Below are 10,165 nucleotides of genomic sequence, written 5' to 3' on the forward strand. Positions count from 1 at the left end.
TTGCTCTTCACCCGGTAGGATTTTTATACCTTAGGCGAGCACAGGGCTGCAGCTAAGCCTCCGAGTGAGAGGGTTGCTCTTCACTCGGTAGGATTTTTGTAACTTAGGCGAGCACAGGGCTGCAGCTAAGCCCCCGAGTGAGAGGGTTGCTCTTCACTCGGCAGGATTTTTACAACTTAGGCGAGCACAGGGCTGCAGCTAAGCCCCCGAGTGAGAGGGTTGCTCTTCACTCGGTAGGATTTTGATAAACTTAGGCGAGTCCTTGGACTGCAGCTAAGCCCCCGAGTGAAAGTCTGGCTTACCACTCGGTGGGATTTTGATAACTTAGGCGAAACGGATTCGCAGCTAAGCCTCCGAGTGAGAGTCTGGCTCACCACTCGGTAGGATTTTTACAAACTTAGGCGAAACGGATTCGCGGCTAAGTCACCCACTGAGGGGGAGTTTTTATGTGGACAAAAATAAAAAGTGATGACACTATTATTTCTAAACCCATGAACTACAGAAGTACTTTATTGCAACTCATCCGAGTGATAAAACTTAAGTGTAAAATGGGCGGAGTAGCTCCGCGTTCCAAGCTCGGGGCTCGTCGATATTATGCTCGACGTTGTAAAGACGGTACGCCCCGTTGTGGAGAACCTTGGTGACGATGAAGGGGCCTTCCCAAGAAGGAGCAAGCTTGTGTGGTTTGTGCTGATCCACTCGGAGAACCAAATCCCCTTCCTGGAAGGCTCGACATCTCACATTTCGGGCGTGGAAACGGCGCAGATCTTGTTGGTAGATGGTCGACCGGATCAGAGCCATCTCCCTTTCTTCCTCCAAAAGGTCGACTGCGTCCTGCCGCGCTTGTTCAGCTTCTGCTTCGTTGTAGATTTCAACTCGAGGAGCATTGTGGAGAAGATCACTCGGCAAGACTGCTTCAGCTCCGTAGACCAAGAAGAATGGAGTTCTTCCGGTCGACCGATTAGGCGTGGTCCGCAGTCCCCAGAGTACAGATGGAAGTTCGTCAACCCAAGCTCCAGCCGCGTGTTTGAGATCACGCATCAGTCGAGGCTTCAGTCCCTTGAGAATCAGTCCATTAGCTCGCTCTGCTTGTCCATTCGACTGCGGATGGGCGACTGATGCGTAGTCGACCCGTGTGCCCTGGGAGTTGCAGAAGGTTCTGAATTCCTCTGAGTCAAAGTTTGACCCATTATCCGTAATGATGCTGTGCGGGACTCCATATCTGAATATTAGTTCCCTGATGAAGCTAACAGCAGTACCGGTGTCAAGGCTCTTGATTGGTTTAGCCTCGATCCACTTGGTGAACTTGTCGACTGCCACCAGTACATGCGTGAAGCCACTTCGTCCTGTTCTCAAAGGGCCGACCATGTCCAACCCCCAAACTGCAAAAGGCCAGACGAGTGGGATGGTCTTCAAAGCTTACGCAGGCTTGTGCGACATATTCGAGTAGAACTGACATCCCTCGCACTTATCCACTATCTCCTTTGCCATCTCATTCGCCTTGGGCCAGTAAAATCCGGCTCGGTATGCTTTGGCCACGATGGTCCGAGAGGACGCATGATGACCACAGGTCCCCGAGTGAATATCATTGAGGACGAGTCGACCTTCTTCTGGTGTTATGCACTTTTGACCGACTCCAGTCGCGCTTTCTCTGTATAATTGTCCTTTGATGACGGTAAAGGCCTTAGATCGACGGACGATCTGTCGAGCCTCTTCCTCATCCTCCGGAAGCTCTTTCCTCAAGATATATGCGACATACGGAATCGTCCAGTCGGGAATGACTACCAAAACCTCCATGATCAAGTCGACCACCGCTGGGACTTCAACTTCAGTCGGATCTGTGGCACTCTTGGGCTGTGGAGTTTCTTCGGTGAAAGGATCTTCTTTGACTGATGGAGTGTGTATATGCTCCAAGAACACACCACTCGGAATGGCTTCTCTCTTGGAACCTATCTTTGCTAGATCATCAGCTGCTTGATTTTTCAGTCGGGGTATATGATGGAGCTCCAACCCCTCGAACTTCTTCTCCAGCTTCCTTACTGCACTGCAGTATCCAGTCATGGCTGGGCTTCTCACGTCCCACTCTTTCATCACCTGATTGACCACTAAATCCGAGTCGCCATAGACCATTAGGCGACGGACGCCGAGTGAAATGGCCATGCGCAACCCATATAGGAGGGCCTCATATTCTGCCTCATTGTTGGAGGAATCAAAGTGAATCTGGAGCACATATCTGAGCTTATCTCCTCTGGGGGAAACCAGGACGACCCCAGCACTGGAACCATTCAACATCTTAGAGCCATCGAAAAACATGGTCCAATGCTCTGAGTGAACTTCAGTCGGCTGCTGCTGTTCGATCCACTCGGCGAGGAAATCTGCTATTGCTTGGGACTTAATGGCTTTCTTTGCCTCAAACTTGATATCAAGGGGAAGAAGTTCAATCGCCCATTTGGCCACTCGACCAGTTGCATCTCTGTTGTGCAAAATCTCTGATAGTGGAGCGTCGCTGACGACTGTGATGGAATGGTCAGAGAAATAATGAGCAACCTTCTTTGTGGTCATGTATATTCCATACACAAGCTTCTGATAATGAGGATATCTCTGCTTGGATGGAGTCAAGACTTCAGACAAATAATACACTGGGCGCTGAACTTTGAGAGCTTTTCCTTCTTCTTCCCGCTCGACCGTTAGCACAGTACTGACGACTTGTCCTGTGGCTGCGATGTAGAGCAACAGAGGCTCTTTGCTGATTGGAGCAGCAAGCACCGGCTGGGTGGAGAGCAGAGCTTTTAGCTCGGCAAACGCTGCATCAGCTTCTGGAGTCCACTCGAACTTGTCAGCCTTCTTCATCAGTCGGTAAAGAGGCAGTGCCTTTTCACCGAGTCGTGAGATGAATCGACTTAATGCGGCCAAGCATCCAGTGAGCTTCTGGACATCGTGCACTCGCACAGGGCGTTTCATTCGGAGAATAGTGCCAATCTTCTCTGGGTTAGCGTCGATTCCCCGTTCGGAAACGAGAAAACCGAGTAACTTGCCACCAGGAACTCCAAATGTGCACTTTGATGGATTGAGCTTGATATCATACCTTCTGAGGTTGGCAAATGTTTCGGCGAGGTCAGCGAGCAGGTCGGAACCTTTTCGTGACTTGACAACAATATCATCCATATAAGCTTCCACATTCCGACTGATTTGGGTGAGTAGACACTTCTGAATCATTCGCATAAATGTGGCTCCGGCATTCTTGAGGCCGAATGGCATGGTGATATAGCAGAAGCACCCGAATGGAGTGATGAAAGCTGTTTTTACCTCATCGGGCGCGTACAGACGGATCTGGTGGTACCCGGAGTAAGCATCCAAAAAAGACAACCTCTCGCATCCCGCGGTCGAGTCAACAATTTGATCTATGCGAGGGAGAGGAAAGTGATCTTTCGGGCAGGCCCGGTTGATGTGCTTGAAATCAATGCACATTCGGAGCGACTTGTCCTTCTTAGGAACCATGACGACATTAGCGAGCCACTCGGAGTGGTATATCTCTCGGATAAATCCTACCGCCAACAGTCGAGCCACTTCTTCACCGATGGCCTTTCTCTTCTGGACGGCGGACCGCCGAAGATGTTCTTTGACTGGTTTTGCAGACGAGTCGACTCTTAGGCGATGCTCAGCCAGTCCCCTGGGAACACCTGGCATGTCAGCGGGCTTCCATGCAAAAATGTCCCAGTTCTCACGGAGGAACTGGATGAGCGCTTCTTCCTATTTTGGGTCGAGTGTTGTGGAGATGCGGGTCGGAGCTGCTTCGGGGTCGGTTGGGTGAATGTGAACAGGCTTCGTCTCACCGGACGACTGGAATGCAGATTCTGTGGCGGGCTTCTTGGATCGCAGTAAGTCACTCGGATCTGCGTTTTGCTTGTATTCTTCGAACTCGACCGCTGTCACTTGGGAATCGGCAATCTTGGAGCCCTTCTGAAAGCACTCCTCTGCCTTTTTCCTATCGCCGGTGACAGTGATCACACCTTTGGGACCGGGCATCTTCAATTTGAGGTACACGTAACATGGTCGGGCCATGAACCGTGCATAGGCTGGTCTCCCCAAAATGGCATGATATGCACTTTGAAAATCCACGACCTCAAACGTCAACTTTTCTTTGCGAAAATGCTTTGAATCGCCAAACACTACGTCCAAAGCTATCTAGCCGAGTGACTCGGCCTTCTTCCCTGGTATAACTCCATGGAAGCTCATGTTACTAGTGCTCAGTCGGGACATCGGAATGCCCATACCTTTCAATGTGTCTGCATACAATAAGTTCAGCCCACTTCCACCATCCATCAGCACCTTTGTCAGTCGAGTGCCTTCGACAACTGGATCGACCACCAAAGCTTGCCTCCCGGGGGTGGCAATATGAGTCGGGTGATCAGATTGGTCGAATGTGATGGGTGTTTGAGACCACTTCAGATAATTTGCCTTTGCTGGGGCAACCATGTTCACCTCTCGGTTAATCACTTTCAGTCGACTTCTGCTTTCCACATCTGCAAAGATCATCAGAGTGGAGTTGATATGCGGATATCCTCCCTCACTGTCCTCTTTGTCTTCGGCCTTGTCCGACTCCTTCTCCTTGTCCTTAGACTGTTTTCCCTGAAACTGCTGGATCAGGAGTCGACATTGGCGAGTGGTGTGCTTTGGGTAAATGATATTCCCCTCTTCATCTTTCTTTGTGTGAATGTGACACGGCATGTCCATCACGTCGTTCCCTTCTTTATCCTTTACCTTCTTGGGGTTCTAGGATCCTTTTGGTTTCCCCTTAAACTTTCCTTGAGTCACGGCCAGAGCCTCTCCAGGAGCTGCCGGTTCAGCCTTCCGCTTCTGTTTCCGACTGGTGTTTCATTTTTCCGACTGACTCGGCTTGTGCTTGCCGCTTCGGAGTCGGTCTTCTTCTTCACCGTTGGCGTACTTGGTAGCAATCTCCATCATCCGACTCAAGGTCATGTCACCGGTTCGACCAAATTTCAAACTCAGTTCTCTGTTCTTGACGCCGTCTTTGAAGGCGCATACTGCCTGATGATCAGAGACATTTTCCACAGTGTGGTGCAAAGTGATCCACCTCTGAATATACTCTCTGAGAGTCTCATTAGTTTTCTGCACGCAGACTTGCAACTCTGTCAATCCCGCTGGTCGCTTGCAAGTCCCTTCAAACGTTCTGACGAACACTCGGGACAGATCTTCCCAAGTGTAAATGCTGCTAGGAGGTAATTGAGTCAACCATGCCCTGGCAGAACCTTCCAACATGAGGGGCAAATGCTTCATGGCCACCTCGTCGTTCCCACCACCGATCTGAACTGCCACTCGGTAGTCTTCAAGCCAAGTTTCAGGCTTAGACTCACCAGTGAACTTGCTGACTCCTGTTGCCAACCTGAAATTGGGGGGGATAACTGCGGCTCTGATAGCTCTGCTGAAACATTCAGGACCAGAAACATGTACTCGACTGCTCGTGGGTGCATCTCTGTCGAGTGCGCCTCGATGGGCTCTGTTCCGGTCGACCAACCCTTGCACGATAATGGATCGCGCGTCGAAGCCTGGCTCTCTGGGGTCAACTGGAACCCTACGCCCTGTACTGTACTGACGCCTATCATCTGGCTGCCGAGGAGCGTAAGACCCACCCCTCGGAGGGGAATAGGGCACTCGACGCCTATCATCTCGGTCGAGTCTGTCGCCATATTGATCTCGCCGATTCTCACGCCCTTCGCGCCGCGGAGGCGATCTGGGGCTGTGAGCCGACTGAACCGTATTCACAGTGACAGATCGACTGTGAATTCTGTTGCGCGACTGAGACACGGCTGAATTCTGATCTCCTGCTGCCCGGAGCAGATCCCTGATCTGCAGCAAACCTCTGCCAGCTTCTGACTGCGAAGGTTGAATGGACTCTGCTATACGGGTCGCAGCTGCTAAATTCTGAATTGGGGTTCGATATACCTGAGTCGGCGGGAAGAGTTGACGTCGACTGGTGTCGGGAACTCGTTGCCGCGCGCGCTCGTCAAGTGCTCGCTGAAGGTTCTCCAGTCGAGTGCGCTCGGCCAAATTGGCCAGTCGCGCCTCCTCCAAGGCACGAGCCTCGGGGGTTTCTCCTGCGATGGGAATACGTAGGGGATCCTCGTTCCTGCGGCGAAGCTCTTCTCTTTGCAGAGAGTCGAGTGGCTCGGGCTGATACTCTTCGTAGCCTCGTGCAGGGTCGCCGCCGTCACCTGCTCCACCACCACGGGCGAAGCCAGGAGGGCTGTGGGGCCCGTCGACCATCAAGATTTCCGCCGCTGGATCACTGCTTCCGCACTCGGATGCAGTCTCTCCGGAGCCAGTCGACTGATCGAACAAGCCGTAGAGAGATTCGTTGGGCTCGATTGCCGCAACTTGTGTAGTGGCCGACTGGCGAGCCACCGCGTGACTCACCCATCGCTGAAGCCTCGACCGGCCTGAGCGCTTGCGCTGGCGGGAGACCGGGAGGGTGGACGATGGAGGAGCCGACCGATACTGCGTCGACGGTTGCCGCAGCAGAACGCCGCGGACACATGCGCGAAAATGCGTCGCACCGCGGACGGGGAACGCATCTACGTCGAGTGGAGCCTCCTGGAGCCATGCGGAGTCGTCGGCGATGAAGGTGAGAGTGCCGAGACGGATCTCTTGACCCTCGACCAAAACTCCAGCAGACACCATGCTGAAAGTACTCGGAAGAATCGCAACTTCTCCACAAAATCGCTAAAACACCTGCCCCACGGTGGGCGCCAACTGTCGTGGTTCTAAGCCTGACAGTAGAGTGGGGGGTAGGTATGGAGAGGCAAGGTCCTAGCTATGGAGAGGTTGTAAGCACGAAGGATGCACGAGTTCAGGCCCTTCTCGGAAGAAGTAACAGCCCTACGTCTCGGAGCCCGGAGGCGGTCGAGTGGATTATGAATGTATGAATTACAAGGTGCCGAACCCTTCTGCCTGTGGAGGGGGGTGGCTTATATAGAGTGCGCCAGGACCCCAGCCAGCCCACGTAGGAGAGGGTTTAAGGTGAGTTAAGTCTGGGGCGTTACTGGTAACGCCCCACATAAAGGCCTTTACTATCATAAAGTCTACTTGATTACAGGCCGTTGCAGTGCAGAGTGCCTCTTGACCTCCTGGTGGTCGAGTGAGTCTTCGTGGTCGAGTCCTTTAGGCCAGTCGAGTGAATCCTCGTTGGTCGACTGGAAGGCGACCTCTTCTAAGGATGTCCTGGGGTAAGTTACTTGAATCAGGTTTATGACCCTACCCTAGGTACATAACCCCATCAGCGACGACTACAAACACTAGAGCGAGCCAAATGTGTGAATGTGTGCCGCCATCATTGCCCCTCCCTCACAGGAGCTAGACAAAACCATGTTGTAGCAGACGATTGAGAAGTCAGCATGAGAAGGTCCCACGGGACAACGCACAGAACAACAACCGTCGACGATGAAGAAAAGCGTAGATTGGAAGGATCCAGCATGTAGATACACAAGCGCAAACGACCAAGAGACTGAATCCATGCAAATCAAACGAAGGCAAACAATGACCGAATCCACGAGATTCGTTGAGGTACACCTCCACAAGCCCTCTAACGACGCCAGACGCACCGCTAGAGTGGGGAATAGGCGGGGAAAGCCTTATCCCATCTCCAGGGAGTAGTCACCGCCTCGCATTCGCGAGAAGGACAGAAACCCTAACTAAGCTTAAAAAGACACCTAAAATGAAGTAGGAGCCCTCCTACCGGCAAGGACCGGGGTTCGCTGCTTCTCCATGGCCCTAAGACCGCAGGGGACGATGCAACAATGATAATTGTGGCGACTAACAATGTAGTGATCTTGGTGGCTACAACAACAACTGTTGCAAGCAACTTGTCTCAACAACCGTTCCCCATGTACCTTGTTCATAGGGAAGGGAGCACTAGTAGAAAACAGGGCATTTGTCCTCGGTTCGTAAGGGCCTTTTGTCCCGGTTTAAGAACCGGGACAAAAAGGTCGGTACTAATGCCCTCCCTCTTTAGTCCCGGTTCTTACACGAACCGGGACAGATGAGCCTCCACGTGGCCACTGCGGGTAGCCCAGGCAAGGGGGCCTTTGGTCCCGGTTGGTGACATAAACCGGGACCAAAAGGCTTCCACGCGTCAGCAGCTGGCTGGAGCTGAGGTTTTTCTTTTTTTTAAAAAAGTGGCTGGTTTAGGGGTTTTGGGGTAAATTTAGGTTGTTATTAGCTAGCTAATAGAGAGAAGTGTCCTCTCTTATATCTTCGTCCTTGGTTTACCAACGCTACTGCTATGTTCATTTCACCCGCTGATATATAATAACTCATGCTTGCATCATACATCATCATATATAATAACAAGTCCTACTAATCATGCATCATCATATATACAACTTCTACTCGTTATTAATAACAAGTCATACGATCATCATCCTCATAGTCATCGAACCCAATCCTACATAATTGTTCTTAGCACATGATCATCAGTATCAGGTAGGACCTAAACACCCTTAAGGTAAAATAGCATAAAACAATATAGACCCTGACTCTCCATTATGAAGAATGGAGATCATCCTGTCTCCAATTCTTGCGCTCCGCTTCCTTTTGCTTCCAAGAAGCTCCTTACGACTGTTCATACATTTTTTCTATTCTTTGATTGACATGTCTCCACTTCTTTTAGAAATCCGGTATGGATAGTTGAGATTCATAGGACGACCTGGTTGTATGTTCAAAACATCAAGACGACCGTGCGTATACATCAGATGAGGCACACAATCATTCGGGATTATCTATTGAAAAACATAGTAATAACTTCGTAGTTAGCAATGATGTACTAGTTTTAGAAGTATGCAAAAAGATGCACGGATGTCGTAATAGTAAAAAATCTTACCAGGGTATCTCCATGGTAGTTACCGTAGTTCAACACGTGCACTAGTGGCACGTATTGGCCATAATGTTGAGGAGTTCGATTGTAGATATTGTAATTTTCAAGATCAGTATAAAATGCGATCAGATGATTTTTCTCCTTATAAGTTAATTCGGAGCCATCGGTGTAGTGGGTTTTGTCTACCATCTTCCGCACATTCTTTGAAGAATGAAAATAAGCTGTCAATGGAAATAAGCTGTCAACTATTTTGAAATAAACAATATAAATTACTTAATAACTATATTTGAGAAGCTCACATGGGGGAAGAAATGGAAGTGTATCCATAAGGACCCAAATGTCCATATTGTCTTGCTCGATTGTAGGATCACCAAGATCCATGGGACAAGCATATCCTCATCAAAACCATACATCTTGAAAAGTGCTTCCCAATTTTTGCAACCAAAATGGGCTACACTCTCAGCATTGTACAGCTTTACTTCAAAATCCATACCATGATGGGTCCTTAGGTGAATTTTTTTGGTTTCCATACTTTCATGGTCTTCAAAACCCATCCTCTCCAAGACATAGCGTCTTGCATAGCATGGGATAAGCTAGTCGAATTGGAAAAGATAAAAAATACACGTTAAAGTAGTTGAAGTCGTGCTTAATTACGAAAAAAACTATTGTCGTCGTTGCGTACCGTTTCAACATCGAAGGTCTCCTCGAGCTAAATGCTGAAGCGCCGACGTCCAGCTCAAGGAACCTGTCGCACATACCTCGGTCGTCGTGGCACCAGTCGCACTCCCCTGGGTGGTTTTTGTCGTCCGAGTATGACATTTCCGGCGTATGTTCATAATTCAAATATTAAACTTGTACAACTAAATATAGGGTCTTTTACATCTGTGTCCCTAACTCGAACCACCTAATCAGATATACCCCTAATTCGAAAGCATGCTAAAAAATGCCTCTCCGCCGTTATGTGCACTTATAGAAATGCCCTTCTGTGCCGTTACCGTTCGGTCAAAGGCCTTTGACCGTCAACGGAACGTTTTCTGGACATTTCTACCCCTTCCTCCATGTGTCACTTACATGTGGGACCCACTCAAACAAAAATAAAAAGAAAAGGCTCTCTCTCCTTTCTCTGCTTGTCTCACCTACATGTGGGACCAAAATGAAATCTCTCTCTCTCCCTTAATCCATACATGTAGGACCCACCCTAAAAAATATTCTTCCCTGCCTCTCTCTCTCAACTCCGGCGGGGGCGCACAGAACTAGCAGCAGCCTCGCCGGGGT

This window comes from Triticum aestivum, chromosome 5B (genome assembly GCF_018294505.1).
Source record: "Triticum aestivum cultivar Chinese Spring chromosome 5B, IWGSC CS RefSeq v2.1, whole genome shotgun sequence".
Taxonomy (NCBI): domain Eukaryota; kingdom Viridiplantae; phylum Streptophyta; class Magnoliopsida; order Poales; family Poaceae; genus Triticum; species Triticum aestivum.